The 18721-nt window shown below is 36.0% G+C and overlaps 1 protein-coding gene across 1 annotated transcript in view; it reads right to left on the bottom strand.

Annotated features, from left to right (window-relative positions):
* The window catches only part of MARCHF8 (membrane associated ring-CH-type finger 8), a 134654-nt gene that overhangs the window by 105533 nt on the left and 10400 nt on the right, over window positions 1-18721 (bottom strand). Inside the window, 1 exon segment of the mRNA XM_087431851.1 lies at window positions 3144-3294. The gene's annotated coding sequence lies outside the window, so the exon portion shown is untranslated.

Raw genomic sequence — 18721 nt, 5'->3', positions numbered from 1 at the left:
ACAACAACTTCTCTTTGGCATATCCAAATTGCCAGCATCACTACTCTTGCACTTTGGGGCCATTAGTAAGTAAAATAAGGGTTACTTGAACACAAGCATTGCGATACCATGACAGTCGATGTCATAACCCAGAGGGCTACTAAGTGACTAATAGACGGGTAGTGTATACAATGTGGATATGCTGGACAAAGAGATGATTCATGTCCTGGGTAGGATGGAGCAGGAGGGCGCAAGATTTGATCACGCTACTCAGAACAGCAAGCAATTTAAAACTTACAAATTGTTTATTTCTGGAATTTTCCATTTAATATTTTCGGGACTGTGGTTGACCACACGTACCAAAGCACAGAAAGTGAAACTGTGGATAAGGGGGGACTACAGTACTAACTATATCAATCCTCACAACTCTATGAGACAGATCCTATAATTATCTCCATTTTATCCCAGGGGAAACCGAGACACAGAAGAGTGGACTGGCGTGCTCAAGGTCCCTCAGCTGGAGAGGGCTAGTCTAGATGGCATCAGCAAGCTAGCCCCAGAGTCTGTGCTCTGAATCAGTGAACTGTGAAGACTGACCCAGGCCTTTCATAGTTTCCTCATTTAGCAGGGATCCTCATGTCCCTTTGCCTTTATGCATTTTAACTTATGGCTCTTAAAAAGAATGAATGACATAACAAATGTGGATAGTGTTTTGCAAACTGTACAGTGGTATAAAGATGATAGTTAAACGTCTACCATCCACAAACATGCTATGATTTTTCATTTGACTTTGTATTATAGGACACAATATAAAGGATTTTTAAGAAATAAAATAGTCCCTAAAGCCATTTCTTGCATTACTGATTCAAACACATAAAAATTTGTTTTCACTTAATTGGAGATGCTCTTATGGATACTGATATTTCAATAAACATGAACATTAAATCTCTGAGATTAACACCTCCATAAATATGACTGGAAATCTGAATTTCTTCCTTGGCTAAAATCTCAAAAACAAAAAAATTCCAAGTGTGCATTACATTCATCACAGTTCTCACATGAGAATAAACAGGATAGGAATTTTTAATTCGCCAAATTTATTTCTGCAACAGGATCATTAGTTTTCTAGGTTAGAGAGCTTTTATTTTTATATTCTTCATGGTTCCAAAAAGAATTTTAAACAGCTTAGAAGGATACAGGCTAGACATGTCATCAGGGCACCCAGCTGAGGGAGGGGCCATAGGCAATCAGGGTTTGATCACATGAGCCTTCCTTCCTCCAACACACAGATCAGGCCCCAGGGATAACCATTATGCTGGCTGGGGAGAGGCTAGTTAGGTAAGCTGGCATGTGGAATCTGGACACATGGGGCCACAATCCATACTAGGAATTAGGCACTTAATAAAAGGAATTGAAGCTGAAAGGATACATGGAGTGAGGGAAGATCCTCAAAGATTCACAAGCAAGGCCAAGGTCAGCTGAGTTGAGAACTGTGAACAAACGATATGAAATAGAGAAAAGATACCACAGAGGATGAGGAAGCCTTCTAGGCTCAAGGAAAAAACGAAGCAGACATGAAGAGAACAGAAGAGATGCAATGAGCTACTAAACGTATCTGTCCCTAGAATTATGTCAGATCCTGATAGCCCTTCGCTCTAATTTCCTTGTGGCCTTTAACACTTTTTTTTTAAAAAACACTTAAGTGAGAGTCTATTCATTAAAATAAAAAAAGCCTTATACACAATGCATACAATGATAAGATATATTTAAATATGCAAGGGAAATGAGGCAAGGAGAAAAAGGAATAAGAAAAAAGTAACATAGTCCCTTTCCTAGTTCTTTATGATAAAACTGTCTTCTGCACACACAGGAAAGCATTCCAAATTTCTATGATGGCAGGGCATTTTTCCAGCTCATTCAAAAATGGTAACAAATAACTAGAGAATATGTTTAGAACAAGGGAAACAAAAATTTCATCTTTTATTTATTTAAATACTTCATATGTAGTTACTCTTTGATTAGACGAGATTAGAGAAGACCCTCACTCTTTAGATAGTATGACAGTACAGGCTTAATTTGAGCATTTTGCCAAGAGTTAGTAATACAAAGTCTGGTTCAATTACTTATAGTTTCAATTCCATGCTGCTTAATTTCATCACCATATCATAATGTCATTTCTGTCAGGAAAGTTGAAATTACATTAATGAGCTATCTACTTAAATGTATTGATTTCATAGAAGTGCTATCTAGTATGTGAAGTAAGGTAGTCTTCATTCATGACATCATCAGTAATTAATTCAGAATATAAAAATCAATATATCGGGAGAATGAGAAGACAAGCCTGGGAGAAAATATTTGTAAAAGACACATCTGATAATGGACAATTATCTAACATACACAACTCAACAATAAGAAAACAACCAACCTGATTAAAACACAGGCCAAAGACCTTAACAGACACCTCACCAAAGAAGATATATGGATGGCAAATAAGCACAGGAAAAGATGTTTCACATCATATGTCACCAGGGAAATACAAATGAAAACAACAATGGGATACCACTACACACCTATTAGAATGGCAGAAGTCAAGAAGACTGACAACACCAAATGCTGGTGAGTACGTGGAGCAACAAAAACTCTCATTCAGTGCTAGTGGTAATGCAAAATGGTACAACCACATCAGAAGACAGTTTGGAGGTTTCTCACAAAAGTAAATTTACTCTTACCATATGATCCAACAATTGCATTCCTTGGTATTTACCCAAATGAATTGAAAACTTATGGCCACACAAAAACCTACACATGGATGTTTATAGCAGCTTTATTCATAATTGCCCAAACTTGGAAGAGACCAAAATGTCCTTCAGGAGGTGAGTGGATAAATAAACTGCGGTATATCCAGACAATAGAGCAGGGCTATGAATAGTAACTAATTTAGCAGGCCCCAAAATGCTGAATTCTAAGCTGGCAGTGGGGAAGCCATGAGACAGCTAATTCATATTGTAACACTCCTGCAAAAGGCTGAGGAACTGACAACATTAGGTAGTTCCAGAAGGATTGGGGGCTTAAGGTAAAGTTAGAATCAGGAGGATAATGGATAAACTAATCAAGAAGTTGTTAGTACCCCTTCCCACTCACAAGGCCAGGTGAATAAAATGTACCTGTAATGAGTACTGAGTACTGGTACTCTGAAAAGTGGATGACGTCATCCAGGACAAAAGTGCTCCCTACTTCCTAGCAGAATTCACATTCAAATGGTCGCTTGAGGAAAATATCTCCAATTGACGTCCTTTGGACTTTCCCAGACTAAATCTGAAAAAAAAAAAGCTCATGATCAAAATTTACCATATACACAAAGAAATATGTCTCTATGAGTGAGAGACAGCAGAAAAAACAAACAACAGAAACAATATCTGAAGAGATGAGAGCTGAGAATTTTCAAAAACAGATGAAAGACTTGGATCAAGATTCAAGAAACATAATATATACCAAGTAGTAAAAATACAAAGAACTCAACACCTAGACACATTGTAGTAAAATTACAAAATAAAGCCAAAGATTTTAAAACAACCAGAGAGAAAGGATAGATTACTACAATTAGATTTGGCTAGAGAATTCTCATCAGCCACAACAAAAGCCAGAAGACAGTAGGATATCATCTTCAAACTACAGAGAAAACATTAACTGTCATCTAGCATTGTATGCCCAGCAAAACTATACTTCAAGAATGCAAATGAAATAAAAATATTTCCAAATAAACAATAACAGAGAGAGTTTATTACCAGCAAACCTTCACTAAAAAAAACTTTGAAAGAATATACTGCAGAAAATGGAAAATTATCTCAGAAAGGAGATATGAGATGCCAGAAGAAATAATATACAAGTACTGGTAAACGTGCAAGCAAATGTAAACAAATATTTCCCAGGCTAAAAACAATAACAGTTCGCAATTTATGTGTTTAAACAAAAAAGAGAAAACAGAAATCTGAAAAACCAAAGTGTTTAAGTAAAGGCATGAGGGAGGAGAGGTCATTTGAGTTAAAATATTTTAAAGTCTTTATATTTTCTTGGAGGACAATTAAGATATTGATAACTTTCAGTTTTGTTAACAAAACTCTATGGTAATATTTCAACAATAAACCATGAAAAAACTCTCAAATCAACACAGAGGGAAAACACCATAAGAAAAGTGCAAAAATCTTTTTTTTAAAGGAGAACAAACAAGAAAAGAGAAAAAAGAGACACAGAAAAGTGCAAACAGCATAAAATAAAATGGCAGGTATCACTGCACTGCACAGTTATATCAATAATCATAATATACATAAATGAATTAAAATTGCCAATTAAAAGATTATAACGTTACTTTATAAAATATAAACAGCTCCAGTTATATACTACCTATACAAGACATACCCAATGAATAGTAACACAAGAAGCTGAAAGTAAAGGATTAAACATGTCAACCAGCTATTAATCAAAAGAACCAGAACAGCTATAATATTACCAAAAAAATAGGCTTATCTCAGCCGTTACCCACTGTAAGTGAGAGATAGTTGACAAAACGTGGTCTTAATTGAGTGGAAATCTCAACCGAGAAAGGAAAATTATGAAATAGAACCAAATGGAAATCCTAGAACTGAAAAGAATAAAAATTAAAATAAAAAACTCACTGGATGATATTAACAACAGATTGAAGATGATAGAAGAACTAGTGAACTAGCAGACAAACCAAAAGAAATTATCCAAACTGAAAAATGGAGGAAAAAAATTGGAGAAAAATGAACTCTCACAAACCTGTCCATATAACTGAAGACACAGATGGCAAAGAGAGCAAAACAAGAGCAGAAAAAATATTTGAAGATACAACAGCCAAAAACTTCCCAAATTTGATTAAAAAACCACTGATTTACAATCCAAGAAACTCAACGAACACTAAGTAGGATCAATATAAACAGAATTGTACCTGAGCATATCATAAACTGCTGAAAACCAAAAATAAAGAGAAAAACTTCGAAAGCACCTAGGAAGAAACAACAATTACAATAACAGTAACAACAATATGAATGACAGCTGCCTTTTTATCAGAAAAAAAGCCAAAAAAACAATGAAACAACATCTATAATGCTGAAAGAAAAATCTGTCAGCCCAGAATTCCACATGCAACAAAAATATCCTTCAAAAACTGAGGCAAAATAAAGATGTTCAGATAAACAAAAACTAATGAAATTCATCTCCAGCAAATGAAACCTGATAAAAACTAGGATGTACAAAAAGGAATGAAGGGTACCAGAAAAGTAAATACGTGGGTAAATATAAAGAACTATCTTTCATTTTCTCCTCTTAATTTTTTTAGAAGACACTGGTTGTTTAATGCAGGAAGTATAACACTGGGGCTTATAATGTAGGTATATGTAAAACATACGACAACAATAGTACAATGAATGAGGCATCAGTGGAATTATATTGCTTCAAGGTTCTTATATTTTATGAGAAGTGTATAATATTAACTCTAAGAGTAGGATAGACTGGGATAAGTTAAGGATGCATGTTGCAATTGCAAATGCAACCACTAAAAAAATGCTGTTAAATGGAATACTAAAAAATAGTCAACCCTATAGAGGAAAAGAGTAACAGAAAAACAAAAGAAAAAAAAAAAGAGATCTAAACCCAACTACAGTCAATTCTCATTATTTCCAGTAGTTATATTCTATAAAGTCATCACGAACACTCAATGAAGACAGAACCACTGCTCCTAGGGGAAATAAAGCGTTAGGTTCCTGCGAGGCTCTGGTCACAACACTTTAGTCAACCAATCAATACATAACCTTGTTTTATGTTTGCTTCTGTTTAAAGACACCTTATTTAGCAAATGTACAGTGTTGATTAATTAACACTGAACTCATGACCAATAGCATCATAACTCATGCCTGAAGGAAGTTTATCTAACAAGCCTATCTTCTCCATAAGGCACATCACAGTGTTCTTGAACTTAGGAAGACCAGACAGCACCTCAGCACTATGCTTAGGGGCAATTTTAAAGAGTGAAATCATCAACAAAAAAGTATAAAAATGTGAAAAACAAGGCACTAAATAGACCACAGAAAGGACACGTTTACAGTATGAGAGCTGAAACAAGAAAGCAGAGTATGGATTTGTTCAACCTCACCCGGGGGTGTGCATGTCAGATGACTCAAATTTTTCACTGCTCTCTGCATGTCTGTGAATGACCATGAGAGCACCACAGGAGTACTGATTTTCAGGTTACAAAAAAACTTTAGGAAGCAGGCAAAGTTGCAGATATAGAATCCATGAAGAATGAGGATCAACTGTGTATTGATAAGTATATTAAATATAAAGGTACTAAACAGTCCAATGAAAACACAGAGGTTGTCAGACTGGGGAGAAAGAAAAAACAAAAACAAAAAAACCAAGACCCAACTATATCGTGTCTACAAGAGATACACTTTGGATATAAAGACACAGGTTAAAAGTAAGAGGATGGAAAAAGATATACCATATAAACACCAATGATAAGGAAAACACAACTGACACAAGATGAAACTTTAAAAATCGGAATAGCCATATTTCTATTAGATGAATTGAACTGGTTGCCCTACCCTTTCGCAAAAAGAAAACTTAAAGCTCATATGGTTTCACTGGTGAATTCTATCAAACATATGAGGAAGAAAATAAAGGAGGAAACACCTCCCAATTCATTCTAGATGCTTTGCATAAACCTATTAGCAAAACCTAAAAAAAATGACAGAAAAACTACATATCATGAACATAGTTTTTGAACCCAGATGAAAACATCCTTGGCAAACTAATGGAAAAATCAAAATCAGTAACTTAAAAAAGAGTAATATAGGGGGCAGGCCTGGTGGCGCTGCAGTTAAGTTCGCGCGCTCTGCTTCGGCGGCCCAGAGTTCGCAGGTTCGGATCCTGGGTGCACACCGAGGCACCGCTTGCCAAGCCATGCTGTGGCTGTGTCCCATATAATGTAGAGGAAGGTGGCACAGATGTTAGCCCAGGGCCAATCTTCCTCAGCAAAAAGAGGAGGATTGGCAATGGATGATAGCTCAGGGCTGATCTTCCTCACACACACACACACACAAAAAGAGTAATATATCACAACCAAGTGGGGTTTACCCCAGGAATACAAAATTAGATTAACATGTGAAAGTCAATGTCATTTAACATAGTAACAGATACAACAAAAGCACTTGACAAAAATCAACACCCATTCAAGGTTTTAAAGAAACTCTCAGCACACTAGAAACAGAAAGAAATTTCCTCAATCATATAAACTTACAGCAAATAACATATTTAATAATGAAATCCTGAGGATTTTCCCTCTATGACTGGCAACAAGGCAAGGATGCCCACTCTTACTACTTCTACTCAACAAAATACAGAATATCCTAGCCAGTGTAATATGGCAGGGAAAAGAAATACAAGGCATAAAAATTGGAAAAGATGTTTCTTTTCACAGGCTACATAATTGCTAACAAAGGAATTCCTAAGAAATCTAAGTCAGTTTAGCAAGGTTACAGGATGCAAGGTCAATATACAAAATTTAAATGTATTTCTAGAAACTAGCACCAAAAAGAAAATGAAACTCTAAAAACTTATCTTAATGTCAAAAAGCAGAGTAATTATGAATAATTTTAACAAAAGACATACATGTCCCATATACTGAAAACTATAAAACACTGCTGAAAGAAATTAAATATCTCAATAAATGGAGATATACACCTTTTTTGAAATTTGGAAGATTCAATACAGTAAAGATGTTGATTCTGCCCAAATCAGAATTCCATTCATATTCCTACTAGGTATTTTTATAGAAATTGGCTATTTGATTCTAAAATTTATATGGAAATGCAAAGGATCTAGAACAGCCAAAACAATCTTGAAAAGGAATAAAGTTGAAGGCCTTACAGTATTTGACCTTGAGACTTATGAAGCTACAGTAATCATCAAAGTATAGTCCTGGCCTAAGGACAGACAAATAGATCAGAATAGAGTGTCCAGCAAGAGACCCACACTTACACGATCAATTGATTTTCAAAAGAGGCACCAAAGCAATTCAAAAGAGAATGGAAAGCCTTTTCAACAAATGGTGCTGGAGCAACTGGATATCCATATAGAAAACAAGATGAACTTCAATTCCTATTTCACCATAAACAAAAAATAATTTGAGATGGATCACAAATCTAAACCTAAAAGTATAAAACTCCTAAAAATAAAAACTATAAAACTTCTAAAAATAAACGTAGACTATCTTTGCACCATGAGTGTAAACAAGATGCAAAAGCATCTGACAAAATTCCACATGAGGAGGGACACTAGAATGTATCCCCATGGTGTTGGATTAACATTGGTAACATATGAAATCACAGTTTTTAATACATACATATGTATATACACAGATGTATAAGTAAAAACACACACAGGTGTGTGTGTGTGTAGGCACACCACAGGAACAGAGCTCCTCGGAGAAAAGCTGATTCAAGGGTTGAGGCACCAAAAGGAGCCCAGAGCATCCTGTTGCACCTGAAAGCAAATAAGTGCTCAAAGAATTGTGGAGACATAAAAAGGACGTGAGAGCCAGCTTGAAAAGGTTCACATGGACCAAGTCTTGGACAATTTGAGTATCAAAATAATTAGAATAATGAGTTACAGGCCACTAAATAAGAATATATCTATGAAACACTCAAACAAAAAAATAAATGGAGGGAGAGGGGGGAGGAAAGCTCTTCTCTAGAGCAGAATCTCAAGAAATATAGAAGGACATACGGAGCTGGAAAATTATCATTGGATGCTAAAACCAGTGAGTGAAAGTTTGATGAGGAACAGGATATTTATATAGGATCAATACTTATTAACTTCAAAGGGAAAAATTCTATCTTGGCAGTAGAGAAATCTGGCAGGTAGCAACTTAACCAAGTGTCCAATGTTATCATCAATATTGGAACTATTATCAGATGGCTCCTAAACGTTGCACTGAGAAAAATAAAAATCACTTTTGTGTTATCCCTGTCTAAAATGCATAATCTGAATCTAACCATGAGGAAACTTCAGACAAGCACAAATTGAGGGACATCCTAGAAAATAACTGGCCTGTACTTTTCAAAAATGTCAGTGTCAAAAATGACAAAGACAGATTGAAGAACTATTCCAGATTAAAGGAGACTAAAGAAACACGAGCTCCCCTTGTCTGTTATTCACCATCCCATTTTCCCGCAAGGTCGGTAACTCAGCTGTCTCACAGTCTTCATTCAGAGAGCTTCACTTGTCAATTACCAATTATATCACAGCTCATTTTATTAACTATACCAACTTGGTATTTTTACATCATCTAAATAGAGACAGCATGTGGCCATGCTGTAAAGATAAGAGTTTGTGATCTCCACCCATTCCAGATGGTTGCGTTAGTTTGGCACACGGTCACATAATTCTTGACAAAGGCAATAAAAATGATGCATGCAGAGCAAAAAAAAAATTCAGCGTAATTTTGTATAAGTACCGTGTGCTAACCAACTGTGCCACTGGAGCTCCCTCGGTGTGATTCTGGATTGGAAACTGAACAAGGGAAACTGAAGAGCAATAAAGGACACTACAGGGACAACTGTTGAAAATGCACTGTGAACTGTGAATTAGATAACAATACTCTATCAATTATTAAATTTCCTGGCAAATAATTTTACTGTGATTATATAAGAAAATGCCCCGGCTCTTAGGAAATATACAACTTAGACTCAAATGAATCAGAAAAAAAATGCATTTATATATATGCATAGAGAGTGTATGATAAAGCTAATGGGGTAAAATATAAACAACTGGTGAATCTTAGTAAAGGATATGTGGTAATTCTTTGTATTCCTCTTATACTTTTTCTGTAAGTTTGAAATCATATCAAAATTAAAAGTTACACATAAGGCAAAAGACATAATTGAAAAACTGGAAAAGTGTTTCTGACAAATATGACAGACAAAAGGTTACTTCCTTTAATATATAAAGAAACTATATAAAGGAATCAGAAAAAAAAGGCGGTAACACCCCAAAAGATTAATGAGAAAAGGACATGAACAGTCAATTTACAAAAGAAACTAATGAACTTTTAAAAGAAAAAGAAAAACAACAAAATATCAACTTCACTCATAATTTAAACAGGCAAAGACAGACAACAATGAGATGTTTTCCACCTGTTAAATCAGTTTTCTATTTTAAAAACACCCAACATTGGCAAGGATGCCCTAAAATGGCCACTTACTACCCTGCTAATGGGCGTGTTAATTAGAACCTTTCAGTAAGGCAGTTCAGGAACCAAAATATCCACACCATCTCACCCAGTGATTCTAGTTCATGACACTATCCTAAAAAAAATCATCCAAACTGTAGATTAAAATGTATGCCCAAAGATATTCATTCATTAAAGAATATTGACAGTAGCAAAATTCTTTAAAATCAGATATATGTTAAACAACAGGGAAATAGTTAAGTAAACTATGATATAATCAAATGCAATATGCAGTCATGAAAAGTTATTAAAAATGGGAAATGTTATGCAATAAATGTTAAGAGAATAAAGCTTATAAAAACAGGCATTCTGGATGACCTTGACTAGGTAAAAAACAATTCATAAAGCCCAGAATAAAAGTACTAATAACGAACATTGATTGTTTGAAAAAGGATACAAAAAAGGACTGTGAACACCTGTTCCAAGTCTTGACTTTATCTATGAGATCTCTCCTTGCCCACCTCGCACCACCTGCCCCCACCCAAGACACAGCTACCATTGCTTACATGGTGGTATCATTCGCATTTACCTGCCTTGCTCCCTCAGCACTCTGAGCATTTCTTGAGGACATGGCACCATCCCCAGCTACACTCATTAAACATCTGCTGCTTATATTTACAAATTTTCCCACCTCATTTCATACATGTAAAAAAATCATTGACTCTATCTAGCTACTAAAGGCAACCCAAAAATGAAATCTAAATTGAACACAGAAGTTCATCAAGGAGTTTCTCTTTTTTTTTTGCTTCTTTCAAATAAAAACATTAAGGAGAAAACATCCCTGGGGCTTTCTTTCAAAACCTCAGACTCTCAAGGTAGGTTTCAGACAACATGAAGATGCCACATACCTGATTAGTGTTGTATCCTAGGACCACCAGTGTCATTGCCAGCTCACTTGCATGTGAAAGAACATTTGTTTTTAAGTCTAATCATTAGCTGCCACCAAAAAACACACCCATCTGTGTGCTGCAGTGCTCAGCCACTACCCAGGGCCACACCTGACTCCAGCTCTGCCCTATTCCCCACCGACTCCACCTTCTACTTGGCAACTTTCCACCTAATTAGCTCAGCAGAGTACAGTCAGGGGGAGGAGGTTGTGAGCAAGGCTGCCAACATGGAGAAACCAGATGGGAGGAGGATGATAACTACGGCAGAGGGCTGGCTCAGAGGCATCCATAAGTTAGTGGTTCTCAACTGAGGTGATTTTGCCGCCCAGGGGACTTTTTGCAATGTCTTGGAGAAATTTTTGGTTGCCATAACTGGGGGGTGCTACTGGCATCTAGTGGGAAGAGGCCAGGGATGCTGCTAAGCATCCTACAATGCACAAGACAGCCCCCACAACAAAGAATTACCCAGCCCCAAATGTCAATAGTGCCAAGGTTGAGAAGCCTGCCATCCATTGATTTGTCCACTAGTACAGCAGAGTCTAATCCCAACTCAGCAGAAACAGGACACCCAGTGAGTAAAGGAGACCTGAGGTAGTTTAGCAAATGTAAACACACACACAACCTCCTCAACCAGATGCTAAGGCAGCGTGAGAGAACTGCTCCTTTGGTGACTAAAATTCTACCTCAGGAATTGGGGAAAAAAGCATTATAATTTAATAAAAGTAATAAGAATACCTTTTTCCCCAAGGGCTTGCTCCCCACATATCACATATTTCTTCAAAGACTGCTTCACAGCAGAAACTGTAAGAAGATAATATTATCAAAACTGCCCAGACTGGTAAACATCTCCAAAGAAGTCGGCAATGTACCCACAGTCAATGACAAATTTAGCTGCATATCGCAACAGGACCTAAGAACCCAAACTCACAGTTTACAGCTTAGCTTAAAAGAAAAGTGGCAGGCATTCAAAGATCACGCAAAACAAAGAAAATAATAGTGCTGCTTTTCCCAGATGAATCATCAAAAACTACACAAGACTTAAGAGGAACAACATTTTCAAAACTGAGAACAAATAGTACTCAGTCTGCACTTCAACCAAAAAAAAGAAATTGCAGATAAAAAAGAATTTAGTATATGAATCGTCATTATTATAATTTAGTTAAAGTCAGTGACCACTTTGCCACACTATAATGTTTTTTCTTGATTATTTTAACAACTTTATCACGTCATGATATCCACTCACGGGAGGCCAGACAGTTAGAGAAGTCATCCAGCACCATCCCTGGCTGAGGCTTAAATAACTTCAACCTGACTCTGAAGCATCATTTGCCATGTTAGGAAGTATCCAGCACTTAAGGTGGCTCATTTCAATGTTGGACAGGAGTAACTGTTAGAAATGTGTCCATTATGCCAAGTCAAGAGTGTCTCTCTTCCAACTGTAAGTGTTAGTTTTTCCCCAGATTATAATCACGTGAAACAAACCTAATTATTCTCCATGTATCAGCCCTTAACATTTCTGTAAGATTATCATGCCCTCCCCATCCCAAGCCTTTTTCCTCTCCAGATTGTAAAATGTGCTCTCCTCATGAACTGTCATAGCTAGCTCAACTATGATTCAGTGCGAGACCAAAAGCCAGAATGGAAGAACTAGAAGGAATCTTAGAGATCACCCAGCTCAAACCCAGCCCCACTTTTATAGGTGACTAACACAAGGCAGAGAGAAAAGAAGCAAGGCTGGTCAAGCAGCTACTCAGGTAAGTCGGGAGTAGAACTCAGGTTTCCTAACTCTTAAGTCTAATGCCCTCAGAGCTATACCAAGTTGTATAAGATGCTGTTTAAGTAACAGAATTGACAATATTTTAAGTCTTATGAAAAAAAGGAAAAATATTTTCAGTTTTAACAAGAAAAAACCTTACATCATCACAACCACTTTATGAAGTAGTGTAATTGTTATCATTCCCACCAGGCCCAAGGTCATCTACCTGGGTAAGTACTAGAACATACCTAACATTATCAAAACTGAATTAACAAACTTAAGACTTACAGTAATGCTTTAAAATTTTAATGCTTTGATAGAATCTAATATACAAGTTATCCTTCCTAAGGATAAATTTAAATTATTTTTTAACAAATCAAGATAAATTTAAAGATTTACAGTATGTAGCCTCCTGGCATAAAATAAAAGCTCATTTTAACTTAAAAATCAAGTTATAGTATTAAAGTATCATCTTCTACATCAACTACTCTGAAGAAATTCACCTAAAAGCAATCTAATCTTTCTGGGAGTAACACAGAAAGAACTCATTTATGGCATGGAGCTTTTACAGAAACCTTAGTCAAGCAGAGTTTCATGCTCTCAATCATTTCCAACAGGCTCTTCCACTTAAGATTATGTGCCATGAACAAAACAAGCACTAAGCAAATAAAATATTTAATCGGCCTAATTCATACAAATGTAATAAAACATTAAGAAGTAATAATGGTGTGGACTGAACACTTAAGTTTAGTTCCTCTTCCACCAAGACTCTATTAAAATGATAGTAGAAGGATTTTTTAAAAAGAAGCAGCTTAAATTTCAGGAAAGATGGAGTAAATGTACTTTTCCCTATTTGTCCAATTAAGTACAACTAATGACTCTGGACATTATATGTACAACAAATATAAGACCCTTGAAGGCAGAGAGAAGAAGGAAGACCATCTAGGGACCTCAGGATTCAAAGAATGACACGGTGTTGAGTTCCTGGATTTTCTTTTTGCTTCATATAACCCAAACTTGGAGCTGAAGAACTGGTAACCCAGAAACACCACAGGGTGCAGACAAAAAAAAGTTCCAAGAAAAGCCTGCTCTTTCTAACCAAAGGACTAGGAAAGGGTTAGCCTAGAAAGACAAAAAACTTTTAGACAATAAAACTTTTAGACACCCTACTCCAGCCAAACATCACAGAAAAAACTGTGGCCACACCCCCACTCATGCCAGCAAAGACCAAGAGTAGACTAGACTTCTACTCTCACCAAGATGTAACAAAGCATCCCAACATCCCCATCAGGTTGGCATCAGCGAAGGGCAAGTAGGTAGCTGGGGCTTTCATCCCCATTGCTGCTGTGTTTTGGTAAAAAAAAAAAATAGAAAGTCTCAGCAAAGAAATATAAGATATAAAGAAGAACCAAAAGGAAATTACAGAACTGAAAAATACAATTACCAAAACACAAAAATCAATAGATGGCTCAGCATCAGAATGGTGGGGACAGAGAAAAAAATCAGTGAACCAGAAGACAGAACAACAGAAACTACCCAATCTGAATGACAGAAAACAGACTGAAAAAGAAAAATGAACAGAGCCTTAGGGACTTGTGGGATTATAACTAAAGATCTAATATTCATGTCATCGGAGAGGGCTAGGCTGAAAAAGTACTTGAAATAACAGCTGAAAATGCCCATATCTGGCAAAAGATATATACACTTAGAGACTCAAGATTCTGAGCAAACCCCAAACAGAATAAACTCCAAGAAATCCTCACCAAGACATGTCAGAGCCAAACTTATGAACACTAAAGACGAAGAAAACATCCTCAAAGCAGAGAGAGACAAAGAAAACCTTACCCATGAAGGAAAAATCATTTAAATGTCAGCAAATATTTCATCAGAAATCACAGAGGCCAGAAGGAAGAGACATCATACCTTTCAAGGACTGAAAGAAAAGAACTATCAACTCAGAACCCTATATGCAACAAAATATCCTTCATAGGGGAAGGAAAAATCAAGATATTCTGAGATAAAAGTAAACTAAGAGACTGTGTCACCAGCAGATGTAAAACCTAAAAGAATGGAATGCCTACAGGAAGTTCTCTAAACAGAAAAGAAAAAAGAATCATTAACAAAGTATTAGCAAATATAACTCGGCAAATAGAAAAAGAATTATAAACCATGCCCAAGTGAGGTTTATTCCAAGGATGTACGGTTTGTTCCATTTCTGAAAATTAAACAATGTAATCTACAATGTTAAGAGTCTAATGAATAAAATCATGTGATCATATCAATGGATGCAGAAAAAGTATTTGACAAAATTCAATACCCATTCATGATAAAAACTCTCAGAAAGATAGGAATAAAAAAGAACTTCCTTAACTTGATAAAGTGCATCTGCAAAATAGACCCTACACTTAACATACTTAATGGTGAGGGACTAATTGCTTTCCCTCTAAGATTGGGAAAAAGGCAACTCTTATTTACCATAGTGCTGGAAGTTTTAGCCAGTGCAATAAGACAAGAAAAGGAAATAAAAGACATGCAGATTGGAAAGAAAAAAATAGACCTGTACCTATTTGCAACTGACATGATTGTCTATAAAGTCACAAAGAATCCACCCAAAAACTCCCAGAATAAATGAGTTCAACAAAGTTGCAGGATATAAGATAAACATACTAACATTAGTTGTACTCCTATATACTAGCAATGAAAACAAGGACATGAAAATTAAAAATAAAACACCATTTTCAATCCTAAAAAAGGGGCATACTTAGGTGTAAATCTAACAAGGGTCTTTTATGCTGAAAAGTATAAAATGCTAGTGAAAGAAATCAGAGAATAAATTAAATAAATTAAGATGCATACTGTGTTCATGGACTGGAATACTCAATAAAGTAAAGATGTCTATTTTTCCCTTATTAATATACAAGTGTAACAAGAATCCCACCAAAATTTCATAAAGATTTTTTGTAGATATAGACAAGATTGTTTTTAAATGTATATGGAAAGACACAGGACCTACCATAGCTAAAACACTTTTGAAAAAGAAGAAGAGAATGGGAGGAATCAGTTTACTGATTTCCAGACTTATTATAGAGTTATCATAATCAAGACTGCGTGGTATTTGGCAAAGGGAGACATAAAAATCAATGGAACAGAATAGAGGACCCGTAAATAGACCCACACAAATATGTCCAAATGAATTCTGATAAAGCAATTCAATGGAGGAAAGACAGCTTTTCAACAAATGGTGCCAGAGCAATAGGAAAAAAATGAACGTCGACCTACATTTCACACCTTTTACAAAAATTAACTCAATAGTTCATGGATTTAAATGTATAACCTAAAACTATAAAACTTTTAGGGGAAAAAAAGCATAGGAGAAAATATCTAGGATCTAGGGCTAGGCAAAGACTTCTTAAATTTGACATCAAAGGCATAATCCCCAAATGGAAAAATTTATAAATTGGACTTCATAAATATAAAACCTTTTGCTCTGCAAAGGATGAAAAGACAAGCTACATACTGGGAGAAAATATATGCAAACCACATATGAGACAAAGGACTAGTATCTAGAATATACAAAGAACTCTTGAAACTCAACAATAAAAAAATCCAATTAGAAAAAACAACAAATGTTGGAGAGGATGTGGAGAAACAGGAACCCTCATACACAGCTGGTGGGAATGCAAACTGATGCAGCCTCTATGGAAAACGGTATGGAGATTCCTCAAAGAATTAAAAATAGAGATGCCCTATGATCCAGCCATCCCACTACTGGGAATCTATCCAATGAACCTGAAATCAACAATCCAAAGAGGCTTATGCATCCCTATGTTCATTGCAGCATTATTCACCATAGCCAAGAAGTGGAAGCAACCTAAGTGTCCCTCGACTGACAATTGGATCAAGAAAATGTGGTATACATCTGACCGGGCAAGAGAAACAATAGAAAAAATAAACAAATGGGACTACATCAAACTAAAAAGCTTCTGCACAGCAAAGGAAACCATCAACAAAACGAAAAGACAACCTAACAATTGGGAGAAGATATTTGCAAACCATACATCTGATAAGGGCTTAATCTCCAAAATATATAAAGAACTCATGCATCTCAACAACAACAAAACTACCAACCCAATTAAAAAATGGGCAAAAGACCTGAACAGACATTTCTCCAAAGAAGATATACAGATGGCCAACAGACACATGAAAAGATGTTCAAAATCACTAACTATCAGGGAAATGCAAATCAAAACTACAATGAGATATCACCTCACGCCCGTCAGAATGGCTATAATTAACAAGACAGGAAACAACATGTGTTGGAGAGGTTGTGGAGAGAAGGGAACTCTCATACACTGCTGGTGGGAGTGCAAACTGGTGCAGCCACTATGGAAAACAGTATGGAGATTCCTCAAAAAATCAACGATAGAACTACCATATGATCCAGCTATTCCACTGTTGGGTATCTATCCAAAGAACTTGAAAACACCAATTTGCAAAGGTACATGCACCCCTGTGTTCATTGCAGCCTTATTCACGATAGCCAAGACTTGGAAGCAACCTAAGTGCCCATCAAGGGACGAATGGATATAAAAGCTGTGGTATATATACACAATGGAATACTACTCAGCCATAAGAAACGATGAAATCCAGCCATTTGTGACAACATGGATGGACATTGAGGGCATGATGCAAAGTGAAATAAGTCAGAGGGAGAAGGTCAAGGTGGTTACCAGAGGGGAAGGGGGGAGGGAGGAGGGTGAAAGGGATAATTGGGTACATGTGTGTGGTGATGGGTTGTAATTAGTATTTTGGTGGTGAACATGATGTAATCTATGCAGAAATAGAAGTACAATGATGTACACCTGAAATTTTTACAATGTTATAAACTAATGTTACTGCAATAAACAAAAAATTAAAAAAAATAAATAAATAAATAAAAAATAAGGAAAAAAAAAAAAAAAAGAAAATGTGGTATATATATACAATGGAATACTACTCAGCCACAAAAAAAGACAAAATCATCCCATTTGCAACAACATGGATGGGCCTAGAGGGTATTATGTTAAGTGAAACAAGCCAGAAGGAGAAAGACAAACACTGTATGATCTCACTCATATGTGGAATATAAACCAACACATGGACAGAGAAAACTGTATTGTGGTTACCAGGGGCAATGGGGGTGGGGGGTGGGCATAAGGGGTGAAGGGAGTCATATATATGGTGATGGACAAACAAAAATGTACAACCCAAAATTTCACAATGTTAAAAACTATTAAAACATCAATAAAATAAAATGATTTGGAAGAATTATCCAAAGGGAGTACCCCATTTCAAATTATGTGCAGTATTTTTTAGTGTTTGCTAGAGTCTCCTCTAAAAAAAAAAAAAATCCAATTAGAAAATGGGCAAAAGACATAAAGATACTTTCACTGAGAGGATATCCAGGCGCCAAATAGCACATGAAAAGATGTCCATCCTCATTAGCCATTAGGGAAATCCAAATTAAAGTCACAATGAGATACCACTACATATCTATCAGAATGACTAAAATAAAAAATGGTGTCAACACCAAATTTGTGAGCAAGGATAAGGAGAAACCGGATCACCCTGACATTATTGGTTGGAAGGTAAAATGGTACATCCACTCTGGAAAACACTTTGGCAATTTCTTAAAAAACTAAACACATGAATATCATATGACCCAGCAATTGCACTCCACGACATGTATCCCAGAGAAATCAAGTCATACGGTCACACAAAAACCTGCACACAAATGTCTGTAATAGCTTTATT

Source organism: Ceratotherium simum, chromosome 6 (genome assembly GCF_057802395.1).
Source record: "Ceratotherium simum simum isolate JZ-2026a chromosome 6, ASM5780239v1, whole genome shotgun sequence".
Classification (NCBI taxonomy): domain Eukaryota; kingdom Metazoa; phylum Chordata; class Mammalia; order Perissodactyla; family Rhinocerotidae; genus Ceratotherium; species Ceratotherium simum.
The sequence above is the reverse complement of the archived record's forward strand: the minus strand, read 5'-3'. Positions and strand labels throughout refer to the sequence as shown.